Source organism: Giraffa tippelskirchi, chromosome 1 (assembly GCF_054371585.1).
Source record: "Giraffa tippelskirchi isolate mGirTip1 chromosome 1, T2T-mGirTip1v1.2.pri, whole genome shotgun sequence".
NCBI lineage: Eukaryota > Metazoa > Chordata > Mammalia > Artiodactyla > Giraffidae > Giraffa > Giraffa tippelskirchi.
This window is the reverse complement of record NC_137275.1, coordinates 188,591,574-188,612,928: the sequence shown is the minus strand read 5'-3', so window position 1 is coordinate 188,612,928 and position 21,355 is coordinate 188,591,574.

The window sequence follows — 21,355 nt, the reverse complement described above, 5'->3', positions numbered from 1 at the left end:
TGGCATGTTGCAGTCCATGGGGTGACAAAGAGTCAAACATGACTTAGCAACTGAACAACAACGTCTGAGTTATCCTGTGCCTATCACTGCTCTCAAATATCTGCAATGATAGAGATCACTAGTATAATTTTCACCTTATCTCCTGAAGTATGTGTGAGCCCTTCGAAAACAGAGACCATGGCGAATATTTACACTTCCCCCATGGAGTCTAAGAGTACCAGAGCTTGCATGTTGTTGGTACTCAATAAATAGCAATTTAAGAAGTTGTTTGTAATTTATCATGACATTATTGGTGCACTCAATTTACAGATGATTAATATGAGTTTACCAGAACTGAACAAATATTCTACTAAAATTCCTATTTTCCTGAATCTTTGAGTCTCTTTGGATCTCTGTCATAGCTAACCCAAGGCTTAAAAGCCCCATAGTCACCTGGGCCTAAGAGCTATTCATGGACCATGAAGTACTAGGGGCCAGGGTCATATTAATATTTCAAATAGCCTGGATATCCATTGTGCCTTTCTTCTGAACCAGGAAAGGATGTGATACCATCTCTAGAGTCTGCCCATTCAAACTCTGCAGTTTGCTTTCACCCACAAGGATATCTTCCAGCACAACTTGATCTCGGTGTGCCTGTACCAGCAGCACTTCATTAATCATGGGGCAGAGGCTGGGAACGGCCCTCAAGCCTGTGCCAGAAACTCCCCCACAGGGCCAACATCGTCTTCTCACAGAGGGAACATTAAGGGAGGGAGGGGATATTGGCACCTGGATATCTCTTAACTTAGAACGCACAGTCTTGATTCATCCTTGAAATTAACCCCACCACTTTGTAATGATATAAAAGTTATACCCTGAGCACTCACTCTGTGAGGCATTTGCTTGTTCAGTGTTAACGATATGTGGCAGTTAAATGAAATAATAACTCAGCCATTTGACAAATGAAAGAACTAAGTCTCAAAAAGAGAAATTCATCCATTTGAGGGTGGTCAGCAAGTGGTGGAGCTTTGTATACATTCAAGTCCCTAAGGCAGTGTGTAGTGGTTTAGTTGCTAAGCCATGTCTGACTCTTAACAATCCCATGGACTGTAGCCCTCCAGGCTCTTCTGTCCAAGGGATTTCCCAGACAAGAATACTGGAGCGGGTTGTCCTTTTCCTCCTCCAGGAGATCTTCCCAACCCAGGGATCAAACCCAGGTCTCCTGCATTGCCAGGCAAGTACATCACTGCTGAGCCACCAGGGAAGCCCTCAAAATTAATGTGTGAGGTTCCCACTATTCTACTCTCTCCCTTCTGAGCATCACCAAGAAATCCTACAGTAGTGATAAACTTAAAAAACTTTTTTTTGATCTTTCAAAGTAACCAGCCTCTGCATAAGGTTTGAAATTTCCTTCCTGTTTCAAACTCCAACCACATGCCATACAAATATGAAGGGAGTATTTCAAACCTTTGAGTTCCATGGTGTTCTGTTGGTGATGGTCCTACAGCCTGCTTGTGCCCATGGTTAGAAAAAGAAATAGAAATTTGAGAGTTTTAATTTTTTTCATCCATTTCTTCTTTTAAGAATCATATTCAGGGAATTCCCTGTGGTCCAGTGGTTAGGACTCAGTGCTCTCACTGTCATGGCCTGGGTTCAATTCCTGATTGGGGAAATAAGATCTCACAAGCTTCACGGCATGGCAAAAAATATATATATATATATTTATATTTATATTATATATTATATATATTATATTATATATTATTATATAATATATATAATATTATTATATATTATTATATATTATATTATATGTATAATATATATATTATAATATATATTATATTATGTTTATAAAAATATATATTATTTATATATCTATATAATGTTTAAAAACAAACAAAAGAATCACACTCTATTCTCCCTAATGATTAAGCAGAATTCAGCCAAGAAAACTATTTGCTCTCATTCTCTTCCTATGAAGTCAAGAAATATGTGTTTTACTCTGTGTAATGTTATTCTCTTTTGTTCCCTGCTGCAGTTTAAGCCCCTCTTTGCTGTCTGTGCTTCTGCTCTTTCCTTTGTTGAACTTTCTCAGTTGCTTCAGTTGAGTAGTATGTACTTATGGAAATTGTAATAGTCTCTTAAGTCGGACTAAAACCAAAACTCTAGCTAGATATTAATGGGATGATGAGATTTGTTCATGGGTATGAACTCTCTTTGGGTTTCCCAGGTGGCTCATTGGTAAAGAATCCACCTGCCAATGCAGGAGATGTCCATTTGATCCCTGGGTTGGGGAGATCCCCTGGAGAAGGAAATGACAACTTACTCCAGTATTCTTGCCTGGGAAATCCCATGGACAGAGGAGACTTGCGGGTTACAGTCCACAGGGTCACAAAGAGTCAGACACAACTGAGTATGCATGCTTGCAAACATATTCTGTATAATACAGCATCTGTCCAATGTTGTTGAAAACTTCAGTTCAGTTCAGTCACTCAGTCATGTCCAACACTTTATGACTCCATCGACTGCAGAATGCCAGGCTTTCCTGTCCATCACCAACTCCCAGAGCTTGCTCAAGCTCATGTCCATTGAGTCAGTGATGCCATCCAACCATCTCGTCCCCTGTCATCTCCTTCTCCTGCCTTCAATCTTTCCCAGCATCAGGGTCTTTTCCAACGAGTCAGTTCTTTGCATTAAGTGGTCAAAGTATGGGAACTTCAGCTTCAGCATCAGTCCTTCCAATGAATATTCAGGACTGTTTTCCTTTAGGATTGACTGGTTTGATCTCCTTGCAGTCCAAAGGACTCTTAAGAGTCTTCTCCAACACCACAGTTCAAAAGCATCAATTCTTCAACACTCAGCCTTTTTTATGGTTCAACTCTCACATCTGTACATGGCTACTGGAAAAACCATAGCTTTGACTAGACAGACCTTTGTTGGCAAAGTAATGTCTCTGCTTTTTAATATGCTGTCTAGGTTGGTTATAGCTTTTCTTGGCTGCAGTCACCATCTGCAGTGATTCTGGAGCCCAAAAAAGAAAGTTCATCACTGTTTCTGTTGTTTCCTCATCTATTTGCCATGAAGTGATGGGACCGGATACCCTGGTGTTAATTTTTTGAATTAATTAAGTGAGCTTTTTCACTCTCCTCTTTCGCTTTTATCAAGAGGCTCTTTAGTTTATCTTTGCTTTCTGCCATAAGGGTGATGTCATCTGTATATCTGAGATTATTGATATTTCTCCTGGCAATCTTGATTCCAGCTTGTGCTTCATCCAGCCCAGCATTTCACATGATGTACTCTCCATATAAGTTAAATAAACAGGGTGACAATATACAGCCCTGACGTACTCCTTTCCCAATTTAGAACCAGTCTGTTGTTTTATGTCCAGTTCTAACTGTTGCTTCTTGACCTGCATACAGGTTTCTCAGGAGGCAGATAAGGTGGTCTGGTATTCCCATTTCTTTAAGAATTTCCCACAATTTTGTTATGATCCACACAGTCAAAAGCTTTAGCATAGTCAGTGAAGTAGAAGTAGATGTTTTTTCTGGAATTCTCTTGCTTTTTCTATGATCCAACAGATGTTGGCAATTTGATCTCTGGTTCCTCTGCCTTTTCTAAATCCAGACTGAACATCTGGAATTTCTTGATTCATGTTCTGTTGAAACCTAGCTTGGGGAATTTTGAGCATTACCGTGCTTATAGGGCCCACATAGGGTTTCATTGATTAGATGGCTCATATGTCGACCTCACAAACAAAGAAGAAAATCACAGTGATCCATGAGACTGACCAAATTGCCCAAATGGCATGCTGTTCTCTCACTGGTGCCTATCTTCTCAAAGCTGTGAGACCACTAGATTCCAGACCTCTGGCTACGTGACCATCCCTTCAGAGAATTTTTCACTGGGGGGGTATAAGAAAGACCCTGACAGAAAGGAAGGACGCTGGTTCTCCTTAAGGGCCACTCACCCTCTCTTTTCCCTCTAATAAATTTCCCTTTTCTTGCCTGACTGCTGGGTTCACTCTCTTTTTCTCTGCACTCACCTTACATTCTGGTGCCAAAATCTAGGAAGACCACTGCAACTGGGTGGGCTCCTCTCATCGGCCCACCTCCAGAAGTCCCTCCCGTGGACCTTGCTGAGAAACTGAGATGCGCTCTGGGACAAGACTCTCCACTTGCCTTGCTGGACTGACATTGAAATCCCATTCTCTTGGATTCTCTCTCTCTCTCTCTCTCTCTCTCTCTCTCTCTCTCTCTCTCTCTCTCTCGCCAAGTCCTAGCACTAGGCGGGAGGATCCCCAAGGCCCTTGGGCCCTAGGCCTGTGACCCCGTCTGACTTTGAAATAGGAGACGCCCATTTCAAAGCAGACTATTATTACTCTCTGAGAAAGTCCTGAGAACAGGGACACCTTTTCTCTCGGACCTTTCTCCTCACTTTCTCTCACCCTTGTCTAACCTCTCTATTCGGTTGCAATGGGAAATTCTCAATCTCAGCCCTCAAAATCTGCTCCTCTAGGATGCTTTCTCTGAAACCTAAAAGCCTTGGGTTTTCAAGGAGAGATAAGACCAAAAGGACTTATTTACTGTTCTAACACTGTCTGGCTGCAATACAGACTTGATAACAGGTCCCAGTGGCCAGAAAACAGAGCTCTTGATTATAATACTCTACGGGACCTCAATAACTTCTGCCACTGCAGTGGCAAGTGGTTAGAAATCCTTTATGTTCAGGCTTTCTGTGCTCTTTGCTCTCGACCCACTCTCTGTGAATTCTGTTCTACTTCTCAAATACTCTTAGCCCACTCTGAGCCACATCCTCCTAATACAATGTCTCCTGATCCCTGTTCAGACTTTTCTTCTTCTTCCTTAGACCTTTCCAACCACAACCCACCCCCTATCACTCCCAATCCCATTCCAGATCCAGTTCCACAACCTCCACCTTACGTCCCCTCCTCCCTCCCTCCTTCTCAAGTGCAGGCCACAGCTCCCAACCCCCATCCCAGCCTGTGCCCAAGGCAAGCTCTGAGACCTCAGCCCCACCCTCTGCCCTGAGGGTCCCTAGATCCCCTCCCTGAACCAAACAAATTTAAAACAGGAAACCTCACTGCAGGATCCTGCTCCTTCCTCTGCTCCACTCCTTTCTTTATGGGAAGTAGCTGGAGCAGAAGGCATTGTTCCTGTTCATGACCCATTCTCCCTCACTGATCTATCTTAGATTGAAAAGTGTCTTGGCTCCTTCTCCTCAGACCCTGATAATTATCTAAAAGAATTCAAGTATGTTACCCAGTCTTAAGACATAAGCTGGCATGATATTTACATCATACTTTCCTCCATTCTTCTCCCAGAAGAGAGCCTCTCAGGCGAATGCTGATGAGATACAGGACAGAGGACACTAAGCCGATAGGGGCAAGGGCTGTCCCCCAAGATGATCCCAACTGGGATTATCAGGCAGGGAGACCTGGGCGAGCAGCCCACAATCATGTGGCTGCTTGCCTCATTGTGGGCCTTCAAAAGGTAGGGCATAAAGCTGTCAACTTTGATAAGTTCCGGGAAATAACTCAAAGACTAGAAGAAAACCTGGCACAATTTCTAGCCAGGTTAACAGAAGCCCTACAAAAATATACAACATTAGACCCCACTTTAGCAGAGGGCATCATTGTCTTTAACACCCATTTTACCTCCCAGTCATCCCCAGATATCTGAAAGAAACTAAAAAAGGCAGAAGAAGGCCCTCAAACTCCTTAACAAGACCTTTTAAACTTAACCTTTAAGATTTTCTAACAGGAGCCTGGTGGGCTGCAGTCCATGGGGTCGTGAAGAGTCGGGCATGACTGAGCAACTAACACACTTATTTTAAGCTTTTCAATAACCAGGAATAACAGGCAAAGCTAGAGAAGGCCCAGTGAAATCAGGCCAAATGCCACCTGTTAGCCACTGCCCTACATGGCTCCAAGCCTCCATCAACCAACAAAGAAAGGAATCTGCCTGGGCCCTGCTTCAAATGCAGCAAAGAAGACCACTGGGCCTGCTCATGCCTAAAGCCAAGGCTTGCTTCAGGACCATGTCCCAGCTGTGGCCTAAAGGGACATTGGAAGGTTGACTGCCTAATCCCCCTTCCAGGGATCCAGACATCCCCTCCTGGTCCTGAGCAGGAGTCCTCTGACCCAGCTCTGCCCAGCCTCCTTGGACTCACCGCTCAAGTCTGAAGTTGCCCAGGGCCCCAGGCCCCAGCTCTCATCACCTCTAAGGAGCCCAGGGTAACTCTTACAGTGGCAGGCAAGCCGGTCTCCTTTCTCATTGACACAGGGGCCACCTACTCTGCTATGCCTGCCTACTCCGGAAAAACCAAGGTCTCTCAGGTCTCTGTTATGGGGATTGATGGTTTAATATCTACACCATGAATAACCGAGCCTCTACCTTGCACACTTCAAGATACCTTATTTTCCCAATGTTTTCTCATACTCCCTAAATGCCCCACTCCTATCCTTGGGAGAGACTTTCTCTCAAAATTCAAAGCCTCTATAACTATCCCAAGCCCACCCTCTGATCTAGCCTGGCTACTGCTCCTCAACCCCACCTCCTCTTCCCCCACCCCATTGCCCTCCTTGTCCGTAAACCCCATAGTTTGGGATACAGACAACCCATCTGTTGCCTCTCACCATGATCCAAATGATAGCCATCTCAAAGACCCCTCTATGTTCCCCAATCAACTACAACACCCCATCTCCCAAAAACATCAACAAGGGTTGAAGCCTATCATCACTAAATGCCTACATAAGGGTCTCTTGCAGCCAACTCACTCTCCATATAATACCCCTATCCTACCTGTCAAAAAGCCAAGTGGTTCCTATTGCCTGGTCCAGGACCTGAGACTTATCAATGTGGCTATTATCCCCATACACCCAGTAGTTCCAAATCGCTATACTCTTCTCTCTCTCATTCCCTCTTCCACTACCCACTTCACTGTTCTAGACCTCAAAGATGCCTTCTTTACTATTTCTTTACACCCAGACTCTCAAGACCTCTTTGCCTTTACCTGGACTGATCCAGACAATCATTGCTCCCAACAACTGACATGGACAGTCCTCCCAAAAGGCTTTCATGATAGCCCTCATTTCTTTGGCCAAGCTCTAGCATCAGACCTAACCACTCTGACCTTACTCCAAGTACTGTTCTCCAATATGTGGACAATCTCCTCCTTTGTAGTCCTTGACTTACATACTCTCAACAACACACTATATACAACTCTTCAATTTTCTAGCTGATTGATGCTACTGAGCATCTCCCACCAAGGTTCAGCTCTCTCTTCCTAGAGTCACTTATCTTGGAGTCCTTTTAACACCAACAAAAAGCTATATTACTACCAATAGAAAGTCCCTTATATCCACCATACAATTCTTACATCAAAAACAGAGTCCAGTCCTTCTTGGGGTTAGCTGGATATCTACGCCTCTGGATTCCTAATTTCATCCTCTTGGCACAACCCCTATATCAAGCCACCCGAGGAGATCTTTCAGATCCTCTAGAGCTAAAATCAAATATCCGTTCAGCCTTTAACAACCTTAAGCAAGCCATTCTCTCAGCCCCAGCTCTAACACTTCCTGACCTTTCTCACTCCTTTATACTCTACGCTACTGAGAGACACAAAATTGCGCTAGGAGTTTTGGAAGAAAATCAGGGCTTCTCCTTCACCCCTGTTGTTTATCTATCAAAGCACTTATATACCACAATTCAAGGATGGCCAGCCTGCCTACGTGCTCTGGCAGCAGCTGCACTCCTCACTCAGGAAAGTAAAAAACTTACTTTCGGAGCACCCACCATCATTCATTCACCACATGACTTTAAGGACTTACTTTCTCATAAATCCACGACCCTTCTATCTCCTTCACACGTTCAACTAATTCATGTCACCCTCTCGAATCTCCCGAGGTTTCCTTTAAACACTGTCCTACTCTCAACGTTGCCACACTTATCCCTAACTCTTCTGAGCCCCCCATCCACACTTGCAAAGAGGCATTAGAAGACCTGATGCCCCATTTCTCCCACATTTCCTCAACCCCTTTAAATAACCCTGACTTTACTTGGTATATTGATGGCAGCTCCTCTACAACATCAGAAGAACAAAAAAGTAGCTGGATATGCAATGGTCTCTGACACCGAAATTATTGAATCCCAACCTCTCCCCTTGGGAACTCTTCCCAAAAGGCAGAACCTATTGCACTGACTAGAGCCCTTACCCTCACAGCTAACAAGAAAGCAAATATATACACTGACTCTAAATATACTTTCCACGTCATACACTCATATGTTGCCATTTGGAAGGAACGAGGGCTCCTATCTACTAAAGGCTCTCCCATAACAAACTCCCTGCTTATATTCCAACTTTTAAAAGCAGCTAACGTGCCAGTTGAAGTAGGCATCATGCATTGCTGAGGTCACCAGATGGCCTCAGACTCCATTTCACAGGACAACGATGCCGCAGACAGAGAAGCAAAACAAGCCTCACTATGATCATCAACTGAACAACTTATAGTAATCCCAACCTAAAGCCCCTTTACCTCCCTGAAGAAAAAACAGTTATTACAAAAGGGAGCCCAACCACAAGGACACTGGTTATAAAAACAGGGCCGCTATATCCTTCCCCAATCTCAGGCCACACAGATTCTTACAGACATCCATCAGGCCCTACAGTTCAGTTCAGTTCAGTCGCTCAGTAGTATCCGACTTTGCGACCCCATGAATTGCAGCACGCCAGGCCTCTCTGTCCATCGCCAGAGAGTAGGCACTAAACCTCTTTATCATTTTGTAAGAGCTCTTATCACCTATCCTAACCTTCTTTCGGCTTCCCTGGTGGCGCAGAGGGTAAAGCATCTGTCTGCAATGCAGGAAACCCGAGTTCGTTTTCTGGGTCGGGAAGATCCCCCTGGAGAAGGAAATGGCAACCCACTCCAGTATCCTTACCTGGAAAATCCCATGGATGGAGAAGCCTGGTAGGCTACAGTCCATGGGGTCGCAAAGAGTCGGACACGACTGAGAGATTCCACTATTATTACTATTAACCTTCTTTCACTCCTACAACAAATCACTCACTCTTCCATTATCTGTTCCTCAGTCTCACGACAGGAGCCCTAAAGCCTATTCCCTCATTCCCAACACATCAGGCTCAAGGACATAACCCAGGAGAGGACTGGCAAATTGACTTCACTCACATGCCTTCAACACGAAAAATAAAACTCATGCTCACTCTAGTAGACACTTTTTCAAGGTGGATTGAGGCTTTTCCTACAAGATCAGAAACCCCCTCAGAGTTAACACAGTTCCTCATACAAGAAATCATCCCTTGCTTTGGCCTCCCACTCTCTCTCCAATCCAATAATGGGCCAGCTTTTATCTCCCAAATCATTCAACAGGTAGCCGAATCCCTTGGCATAACCTGGAAATTACATATTCCTTACTGACCCCAATCCTCGGGAAAAGTAGCAAAGGCAAATTTTATTCTCAAAATGCACCTAACCAAACTCTCTCTATAACTACAAAGGCCATGGACTGAACTCCTTCCCATGGCTCTGGCTCGTATTACGGCTACTCCACAGGCCCTGTCTTTCCTCAGTCCTCTTGAGCTCATGTATGGACGCCCTTTTCTCTTAGGTCAGTTCCCTACTGCCAGCCCCTTGCTGGGAGATTATCTTCCCACCCTTAATCTTATTAGACACCTCATGAGAGAACATGCAGATCACTCTCTCCCAAAGCCTCATCAAAGGAATTCAGCTGACTTAACACTCATACCCGGGGGATCGAGTCCTGCTTAAAACCTTACACTATAAGGATCTCCAGCCTCTGGTCTGTTTGAGGTCGTTCTAACCACACCAACAGCTGCTAAACTAGCAGGTCATTCCTCTTGGTTTCATATCTCTAGATTAAAGCGGGCCCCAGGAGACTCTCCATCTCTGCCAAGAAACATTTCCCACTCAGATGCTTCTCACTACACCAGCACTGCTCTGGGACCCACCAGGCTTCGAATGGATCGAATTCCAGAAGAAACAGAACAGCCAAAAACAAATATCGACAAATAAAGCAAAAACAGATGCACTGGTTACTAACTGGACTGGGATTTCCCCTACTTACCCTATTCGCAATAGGACTTTACTCTGTGCCTCCCACTGAGTGGACTATCATTCAAAAACTTTCCCTCTGTTTTACCTACTTCTCCATAGTTCTTGTTTTTTTGGGTGTGGCCCTCCTGTTACTGTGATAAGCCTAGATGAACTCATTACCCACTTTCCTTCACATAGTAACACAAGCCCTTACCTTTTCTGGAAACACCACTGTTACTGATCTCTCCTTACTCCATGACTTTATGACCGATTTTTGGCTCCAGGGAGATTTCATAGAGTTCACACCAACCCAAATTGATTTCTACACCTGGATTCTTATTTTTATAATTTTCTCCCCTTAGACGTGAGACATCACATCATGATTTTACTCTTACTCTCTCTTGTTTTACAGTCCAAACTTCACAGTAATACCCTGCCTATAACTCACTCTGCCCCAAACCTTCCCTTTCTATTCAGAACTTAAATCTGACCCATCATTTACTCAATACCTCAAACCCGACCCTGACCAGTGATTGTTGGATTTGCTTATCCATCTCCTCCTCCAGAGGATTGGCACTCCCCATTTCCACAGATAAATGGACTCACATAAACACTTCTCTTTATCACACATATAGAGGCGAATCTCTCTTTTTATCATACATATGTTATTTATATTCAATTGATCAAATTCACAATCCCGACAAGATTCTTACCTCTCTCCTTATAGATATCACTTCTATGCATAAAGGACCAGCTATAGGAGGATCCACCACTTCTGATTTTCGTCTACAACAAGCTCCTTTCTGTTTTTCCAGACAAAACTCTAAAAACAATTCTTAACCCCAACTAGGAACTATATAGCCACACCTCTGTAATCACACTTCACATCTCTCCTTCCCTTCGGGCTGATCTGTCTATCACATCTCAGGAACTGCTGGGACATTTTCTTACTTTCTCCAGGAGACTCCCTTTTGCATATGGTATAAATACTCCTCTTGTTGGGGCTACACTGGCGAGTTCACTGTCAGTTTCAGAGACTACTAACAAGTTCACAGAAAGACTCCTATTTGCTATTGATTTCAGCTATTGTCTTCTTACCCCTAGAGTATTTTTCTTATGTGGAACCACTACTTATTTATGTCTTCCCACTAACTGGACAGGAACATGCACCTTGGTATATCTGGCCCCAGATATTTCTATTGCTCCTAACAGACCCTTCCTATCCCACTAACTCATAAGAGACCTAGATGGGTAATTCAATTCATTCCTCTATTAATCAGTTTAGGAATAGCGGCTGGGACTGGGACATGGACCACAGGACTCACAACCTCTTTAAATTACTATTAAAGCCTTTCTAAAGACCTCACTGATAGCCTAGAAGAAATAGTTGACAGCCTTATCACTATCCAAAACCAGCTAGATTCCCTAGTAGCCTTGGTCCTCCAAAACAGAAGAGGATTAGACCTCTTCATAGCAGAAAAAGGAGACCTATGCCTATTTTTGGAGGAAGCCTGCTGTTTCTATGCCAATAAATCAGGTGTTGTAAAGGAAGCAGCAAGAAATCTGACAACCAGGGCCTCTAGAATACGACAACACCTCAGTAATTCATGGGAAAACTGGTTAAGCAATTGGAATTGGATGCCCTGGGTCCTACCTTTTCTAGGCCCTCTCCTTCTACTTACCCTTATTCTAACTTTTGACCCATGTTTAACGCGTCTTTTTCAAAATTTCTTCAGGATCGCTTACAAGCCTTCACCAACCGAACTATCCACTAGCTACTTCTAACTCACTCAGATGATCAAAAACTTCGACCCCACACAAATCCCCTTGACCCACATGTCACCCTTGTCTTATGTCACCCCCATAATGCCCCTGTTGGGCAGGAAGCAGTTACAGAAGATTGACCTTCGGCCCTTATCCTAAATCAAAAAGGCTGGAATGATAGGGCCCACATGGGACCTCATTGATAAGATGGGTCGTTATGTCAGCCTTGCAAACAAAGAATAAAATCACAGTGATCCGTGAGACTGACCAAATTGCCCAAATGGCATGCTGTTTTCTCACTGGTGCCTATCTTCTCAAAGCTGCGAGACCACCAGATTCCAGACCTCTGGCTATGTGACCATCCCTTCAGAGAATTTTTCACTGGTGGGTATAAGAAAGACCCCAACAGAAAGGGAGGATGCTTAAGGGCCAGTCACTCTCTTTTCCCTCTAATAAATTTCCCTTTTCTTGGCTGATTGCCAGGCTCACTCTCTTTTTATCTGCACTCACCTTTCACATGCTAGCTTTGAAAACTTCAGTCTACACGAAAAGATAACACTTTTATTCATAATTGTCAAAACTTGAAAATAACCAAGCTGTTCTTTAGTAGGTAAATGGATAAATACACTGTGATTTCCATCCAGACAAGGGAATATTATTCGGTGCTAAAAAAATTGAGTTATCAAGCATGATAAGACAGGAAAAGAGCTTAAATACACATTACTATTGAAAGAGTGTAAGAAACCAATTTGAAAAAGTTACATACTATATGAGTCTAACTATATATAGAACATTTACAGTGAAAGAAAGCAGATCAGTGATTGCCTGGAACCTGGGGGAGAGGAGGCTTGGGGCTGATTGGAAGGTGGGCAAAAAGAATGGGGAATGGAAATGCTCCGCATCTTGATTGTGATGACATTTGTCAAAATTCATGGACATAGATCCTTAAAGTAAGTATGTTTTAGTGTATGCAAATTGTACCTCTATAAAATTGTACGAAAATACAAAGGGGACAAACATACAAAGGGAACTAGAAACTAGAGAAGAGTGCTATCTATCCACTCATAGAATGGGTAGATGTTTGCAAATATTTGTCCATCTAGTGGTCACTAAGTCACTCATAACCAAATCCTCAGGAAAATATAGGGGAAGCCCAGAGATACCCCATGGGTTGCTTACATGTTTCAACACATAATGCTACCTACTTAATACTGGAATTTCAATGGCCAGAAAAAAATCACCTGTTATTTGCTCATTTTCTTCTAGAAGTTTTCATGTTCTAGTAGTATTTAGCTGTTTTCCATAGGAGAGACCAGCGAGGGACTAGGGAGTATATTCTTTGTTTCTGACAGCAGGTGTCAGGATTGCCTAATAAAAGAGAAGCATATTCAAAGTTTTTTTTTTTTTAATGTAAAAGAGAAAGGCACTAATCACCTTGATGTATGACTTTAAAATGCATGCAGCTAGTATCATTAACACATTGTGAAATTTGACATGAGTGCATTGCCCCCAGTGGCAAGTAACATGCTGGTAAGCTACAGCATTGATTTAATAACAGTTGTTAGAATCTGCCTGCCAGTGCAGGAGCCACAGGAGACACAGGTTTGATCCCTGGGTCCAGGAGATCCTCTGGAGGAGGAAATGGCAACCCACTCCAGTATTCTTGCCTGGAGAATCCCCATGGACAGAGGATCCTGGCAGGCTACAGTCCATGGGGTCACAAAGAGTTGGACATGACTGAGCATGCACATTGAAGGGAAAAAGGAAACACTGCCTCATCAAGTGTGTGTGTATGGGTGTGTGTAAAAACATACATCCATGTATACTACGAGCAGTATCCCAACTTCAGAAATGTTAAAATGTGGAAGAATGTCACCCTTAGTACCAAGGAAATATGGTCCCTAACCACATGCTATTTGCAAGTGGCAGGTGAGTTGCACCCCTGCCACTGCCTCCCCATGTCCCAGACATCTACCTAGTTCAGTTTCCTTTGGCAGAGCTTAATTGTGGAGGGTGCCAATCGAGCATCATTATACCCGCTGGCCAATGCTTTAAGAAAACAACAGAGAACTTTGAGGCCACGAGGTCTGGGATGGTGAAGAATGATGGTGGCCCCGGTATTTGCTGATGGACACAGGAGGCCGTACCCTCCTTTCCATTTATATTTTGGTGTGATTAAGAAGGGAATGGGCTTCTCAGGTAGTGATAGTGGTAGAGAACCCATCACCAATGCTGGAGATATAAGAAACAGGGGTTTGATCCCTGGGTTGGGAAGATTCCCCTGGAGGAGGGCATGGCATGCTAGTTGCCATGCTGCCAATATTCCACTCCAGTATTCTTGCCTGCAGAATCCCATGGACACAGGAGCCTGGCAGGCTACAATCCATAAGGTTGCAAAGAGTCAGTCACAACTAAAGCTGTTTACCATGCAAGAAGGAAATAAATAATTCTCTCTGCTGTCTGAAAAAGGAGGCCCACAGGTGCCTGCTGTTTTTTCCCTTGGTCTACAGTAGGAACTCAGTAAGCAGAGGGAAAGTAAACTAGCTAGCAATCTCCTCACAATGACCATCCCAAGCCTGCAACAGACTTTGATAAAATGTATCTTCCAGTGTTCATCGGAAGCTTTTATTTTTCTTTGCTCACTTTCTTAGAGAAGCCTTTACTATTGAATACTACTTGTTTGCATTTCTCTTTTATTAAAAAAGTAAATTAGCCCCTAATTTTTCTTGTAGCTGAGTTGTGAAAAATATCTTGGCATCAAACTTACTATTTCTTCTGTTCTGTTTATTTATGAAGGGAAAAATTATTGCCCTAAAAAATCAAATATCAAATGCACACTGAACATGTGCATGCTCAGTTGTACCCAACTCTTTGCAATCCCATGGACTGTAGCCCACCAGGCTCCCCTGTCCATGGGATTCTCCAGGTGAGAAAACTGGAGTGGTTTGCCGTTTCCTTTGCCAGGGGATCTTCCCAACCCAGGGATCAACCCAAGTCTCCTGCAGCTCCTGTACTGGCAGGTGGATTCTTTACCACTGAGCCACCTGGGGCCTATAACCCAATTTAAAAAATAAATAAATAAATAAAGTTCAAACCAAAAGCAGAACCAAGATACCAGCTTCCTCAACAGTTAACCAGAGAGCAGTGTGTTCTATTGAACTGAATGGATAAAGTTTGGCCAGGGAGGCAGCTTTCAATCCCACCCAGTGGATCAACTTTGTTAAGATGACTTGAAGGAAATGCAGATTGGACCGGTAATTGAGGCTGCAGGAAGGCCTTAATTCAGGGACAGATGCTAAATAATTGTGGAAGTAGGTTTCTTCTCTCTGCCATTGTAGCAAGGTCCCGTATGCTTCACAAGCACACCCAGGGTCTGCAGTAAAGGCATTGTCTCAGGATCATAGAAGCGCTGAGGATTTCCTAGGTTAACAGTGGATTTCTACATAGACTCTGCTGCTATACATATTTTGGCCACACGAGGGCGCACAAAGCCCTAATTGTTGTCCACAACTTTGCAAGCAGGTTTTGAATCCACAAACCACGGCCCTGCCTGGGTCCTTCTTTAAGCTTCCAGACTTCAAATTAAAGTCCACTCGCCCTTCTCCCGAAGTCTTCTGGTTTTTTTTTTTTTTTTTTTTCTCAGCTGCAGGAGAAAAGTAGAACAGACGGAGATGCAAGAATAGGAAAAGGTAGGAAATCCTTGCTCCGGAAGGTCCTGCCAATCACCTTTCCTGGGAGAGCCCCGCCCACCCTGCTCTTTGTCGCCGAAGCCAGGCTGGGCAAATCTGCTGTCTTTTCCCGGTCACTGGAAGTCCGTTCCTTGTCCAGAGCATTCCTGAAAGAGAGTGTCCTGCAGGGGAGTAAGCGGTTTTCCTGGAAACTTACAGGGAGGAGCCTCGCAGACGGTTCTTAGACGGAATTTTTAGTAATGAGTAAGTTCCCTGATGGCTCAGAAGGTAAAGCGTATGCCTGCAATACAGGAGACCTGGGTTCGATCCCTGGTCCGGGAAAATCCCCTGGAGAAGGAAATGGCAACCCAATCCAGTATTCTTGCTTGGAGAATCCCATGGATGGAGGAGTCTGGTAGGCTACAGTCCACCAGACTGTAAAGAGTTGCAAAGAGTTGGACACGACTGACCGACTTCACTTAGTACCTTAGGAAGGATCAGAATGCCAGCAAATTTGGAAAACTCAGCAGCGGCCACAGGACTGGAAAAGGTCAGTTTTCATTCCAGTCCCAAAGAAAGGCAATGCCAGAGAATGCGCAAACTACCACACAGTTGCACTCATCTCATATGCTAGCAAAGTAATGCTCAAAATTCTCCAAGCCAGGCTTCCACAGTACATGAACCTGTGAACTTCCAGATGTTCAAGCTGGGTTTAGAAAAGGCAGAGGAACCAGAAATCAAATTGTCAACATCCGTTGGATCATTGAAAGAGCAAGAGAGTTCCATAAAGGCATCAATTTCTGCTTTATTGAGTATGCCAAAGCCTTTGACGGTGTGGATCACAACAAACTGTGGAACATTCTTCAAGAGATGGGAATACCTGATCACCTGACCTGCCTCTTGCGAAATCTGTATGCAGGTCAGGAAGCAACAGTTAGAACTGGGCGTGAAACAACAGACTGGTTCCATATAGGAAAAGGAGTACATCAAGGCTGTATATTGTCACCCTGCTTATTTAACTTATATGCAGAGTGCATCATGAGAAACACTGGACTGGATGAAGCATAAGCTGAAATCAAGATTGCGATTGCTGGGAGCAATATCAATAACCTCAGATATGCAGATGACACCACCCTTATGGCAGAAAGTAAAGAAAAACTAAAGAGCCTCCTGATGAAGGTGAAAGAGAAGAGTGAAAAAGTTGGCTTAAAACTCAACATTCAGAAAACTAAGATCATGCATCTGGTCCCATCACCTCATGGCAAATAGACAGGGAAACAGTGGAAATAGTGACAGACTTTATTTTGGGGGGGGCTCCAAAATCACTGCAGATGGTGACTGCAGCCATGAAATTAAAAGATGCTTGCTCCTTGGAGGAAAAGTTATTACCAACCTAGGCAAGGATATTAAAAAGCAGAGACATTACATTGCCATCAAAGGTCTATCTAGTCAAAGCTATGGTTTTTCCAGTAGTCGTGTATGGATGTGAGAGTTGGACTATAAAGAAAGCTGAACCCCAAAGAATTGAAGCTTTTGAACTGTAGTGTTAGAGAAGACTCTTGAGAGTCCCTTGGACTGCAAGGAGATCAAGCCAGTCCAACCTAAAGGAAATCAGTCCTAACTATTCATTGGAAGGACTGATGCTGAAGTTGAAACTCCAATACTTTGGCTACCTAATGCGAAGAGCTGACTCATTTGAAAAGACCCTGATGCTGGGAAAGATTGAAGGCAGGAGAAGGGGACAACAGAAGATGAGATGGTTGGATGGCATCACTGACTCAATGGACATGAGTTTGAGTAAACTCCAAAAGTTGATGATGGACAGGGAGGCCTGGCATGCTGCGGGCCATGGGGTTGCAAATAGTCGGACACGACTGAGTGACTGAACTGAAGGATCAGAAATTGAGGAAGAAACATCAATAGGTAATAACTTAAATAAATAAGTTATTAACTTATTTATTATAAATTAATAACAATAATAAAATGAAATCTCTCTCGGTGAAATAAAGGGGAGGAAGAAGGGGCATGGGAAAAGTACAGAAGATTTACAATCCTGGGACTTCCATGGAGGTTCAGTGGTTAAGACTTCACCTACCAATGCAGGGGATACAGCTTCCATCTTTGGTCAGGGAGCTAAGATCCTGCATGCTTCAGTGACTAAGAAAATAAGCCATAAAACAGAAGTAATATTGTAACAAATTCAATAAAGACTTTGTAAATGGTCCACATCAAAACATCTTTTTAAAAAAATATAGTCCTTTGGGCTGGTGTTTGTCAAAAGAACAGTGCCATGCTGTGGGAAGACAGTTATGCATGTTTGCTTTTTATAGAGCTATTTATTTCTTTCCATTATTAAGATTATAGTCAAGTGTTTTGTTTTGTTTTGTTTTTTTCAGAAAGAACTTTTGTTAGCTCTGCTAAGGGAAACTCAAGAAAGAAGGTATTATTTTTCACCATTTAAGGTTGGCTTGTAACAGGGGAGGAATAACTATGTCAGGAATTTTCGTGGAGCATCAGGAGAAGGAAAATGAATGAGTCCAGCCCAGGAGGACAGTTGGGGCTCCAGCATATTGGAAGAAGTTATTCATGCTTCCTATATGATGGATTCAGTTCCTTATAAGCAGTCTCTATAAAGCTGAACTAACCATGTAAAGTTCTAATTTGATTCCACAGCACTGACCTTTCAAACCTTGATTCTCCCTCTCAGTGTCCTCCTATCTGTCCCTTGATCTTAATTTCTCACTGCTTTCTTAAATCCCATGGACATTATTCTCTCTGAGAAAACAGCACTCTTTTTTTTTCACCCCCAAGATGAGTATGGGAAGACTCTCTCCCTTTTACAGGTTTATCTTTCTTTGATTATTGTCATTTGTCTAGGAAGTTGCCAAAATCCCAATTAGTTTGATTTCAGAAATTCAAAGTTCTGTCCATTTTAGCCTGTCCCTGGGTGGTGGTAAACTTGGGGATTAGCAAAGCTGAATAGATGTGAGTGAAGTGAAGCTGCTCAATCGTGTGCGACACTTTGAGATCCCGTGGACTGTAGCCTACCAGGCTCCTCTGTCCATGGAATTTTCTGGGCAAGAGTATTGCAGTGGGTTGCCATTTCCTTCTCCAGGGGATCTTCCCGACCTGGGGATTGAACCCAGGTCTCCTGCATTGCAGGCAGATACTTTACCCTCTGAGCCACCAGGGAAGCCCATAGATGTGAGTGCGCTCTATGTTTCTAATATTTTGATGCTGGATGGTCAAAATGAAGAATGATTTTTACAGTCATCTGAAACAGAGTGGTGGCCACTGAGAAAGGGTCTTTTTTTGTGATACATCCATTGAGGACAGTAGATTTCTTTCCATTCTGTTCTCCCTGACCCTTACGTTTTCCTTCTGGTGAGCTTTTTGTTTTTTTAAAATATTTTTTGACTTTTAAACTTATGTATTTATTTTTTATTTTTTTATTGAAGCATAGTTAATTTAGAATGCTTTGTTAGTTTCAGGGGTAGAGCCAAGTGAATCCCTGTGTGAATATATGAACTCATTTTTAGAGTTTTTACCCATATAGGCCATTACAGAGTGTTCAATAGAGTTCTCTGTACTATACAATAGGTCCTTGTGGCTGCTGCTGCTGCTGCTAAGTTGCTTCAGTCATGTCCAACTCTGTGCGACCCCAGAGACGGCAGCCCACCACGCTCCCCCATCCCTGGGATTCTCCAGACAAGAATACTGGAGTGGGTTGCCATTTCCTTCTCCAATGCATGAAAGTGAAAAGTGAAAGTGAAAAGTGAAAGTGAAGTCGCTCAGTTGTGTCCGACTCTAGTGACCCCATGGACTGCAGCCTACCAGGCTCCTCCATCCATGGGATTTTCCAGGCAAGAGTACTGAAGTGGGATGCCATTGCCTTCTCCACAATAGGTCCTTACTAGTCATTTATTATATACATAGTAGTGTGTATGTGTCACTCCCAATTTCCCAGTTTATTCCCTCCTGCTCACTCCCTGGTAACCAGGGACCATAGCACACCAGGCTCCTCTGTCCTCCACTGTCTCCCAGGGTTTGCTTAAGTTCATTGCTCCAATAAGTCAGTGATGCTATCTAACCATCTCATCCTCTGCTGCCCACTTCTCCTTTTGCCTTCAATCTTTCCCAGCATCAGGGCCTTTTCCAATAAGTTGGATATTCGTATCAGATGGCCGAAGTGTTGAAGCTTCAGTTACAGTCCTTCCAGTGAATATTTAGGGTTGATTTCCTTTAGGATTGACTGGTTTGATCTCCTTGCAGTCCAAGGGACTTTCAAGAGTCTTCTCCAGCACCACAGTTCAAAAGCATCAGTTCTTTGAGGCTCAGTCTTCTTTATGGTCCAACTCTCACATCCATACATGACTGCTAGAAAAACCATAGCTTTGACTATATGGACATTTGTTTCCAAAGTGATGTCTCTGTTTTTTTTTTTTTTTAATTTTTGCAGTATAATTCTATTTATATAAAATTTTTAGTGTGGTGGCTAACTTTATAGGTCAACTTGACTGCACCACAGGATGCCATTGGGTCCAGTAAAGCAGATTGCCCTCCTCAGGGTAAGTGGGAATCATCTAATCTGTTGAGGATCTGAGTAGAACAAAAGTTGGTGAAAAGAAGAATCTTTTTTTTCTTCCTGCCTGCCTGCTCAAACTGGTACATCTCGTCTCATTTTCTCCTGCCCATGGACACCACCAGCTCTCCTGGTTCTCCAACTTGCAAATAGCAGATTTGGGTATTTCTCAGCCTTCATAATTGTGAGCCAGTTTCTAACAAAATCAATCTCTCTTTCTCTTACATAGATATATAGATAGGCAGATGATAGAGACAGACATATATATGTATCTATTAAAACTTATATTAGAACTCCACAGAGAAACACCATGCATACTGTATTTACATTTGCTCACTCTGTGATTTAGATAGATATATATCTATATAGCTCTCTATTTATCTATATCACAGAGTGAATAAATATAAATATAGGATGTATGATGTTTCCCTGAAGAACTCTAAGTTTTAATGTGATTTTTAATTGAAAATTTATACAGGGTGTTTTTTTAGGAATGGTTGTTTCACAACCAGTTCATAATATTCCTGATCATTTTAACAGTTGACACTCATGAACCAGTCCTAGCTGTTGCTAGCATGCTACTTGCTATAATCCCTGTAGCTCAAGCTGTTTTATTATAAGAAGCTGCTATCTGTTTATGCAGTATGGGAGAAATAAGCCTAAAGAAGCCCTTTTTCCTTGGAAGATTTGGGTGGAGTTCCCAAGTGTCTCAGTGGTAAAGAATCTACCTGCCAATGCAGGAGATGCAGGAGACATGGGTTCCATTCCTGGGTCAGGAAGGTCCCCTGGAGAATAAAATGGCAACACACTCCAGTGTTCTTGCCTGGACAACCCCATGGACAGAAGAACCTGGTGGGCTGCAGTCCTGGGGGTCACAAAAGAATCAGACATGACTGAGCAAATAAGCGCGCGAAAACACACACACACACACACACGTGTGCACACACACACACACAATGGACAGCTGGGGATATTGACAAGTCACGGCTACAGCATGGCCACCAGTGACATCAGACATGCAGTGTCACTGTAACACTTGTAGAGCCAAAGCCACCAACAACATGGAGGCAAGGAAGGGGGAGGCAGCAAGGAGGGCTTTCTAGAAAGTTGCTTGTTTCAGAAGGTTGCCGCTTTTACCAGTATGTCTAAGTTCTTGTTCTCCTGACCCAGGCATCAGTGGAAATTTGGACAATTATTTTGAGTAAATTGTTAAAAAAAACAGTTTAGAGAAACTTCAAAAAGAAGACTAGTCTTGTGTGACTGGCCTCA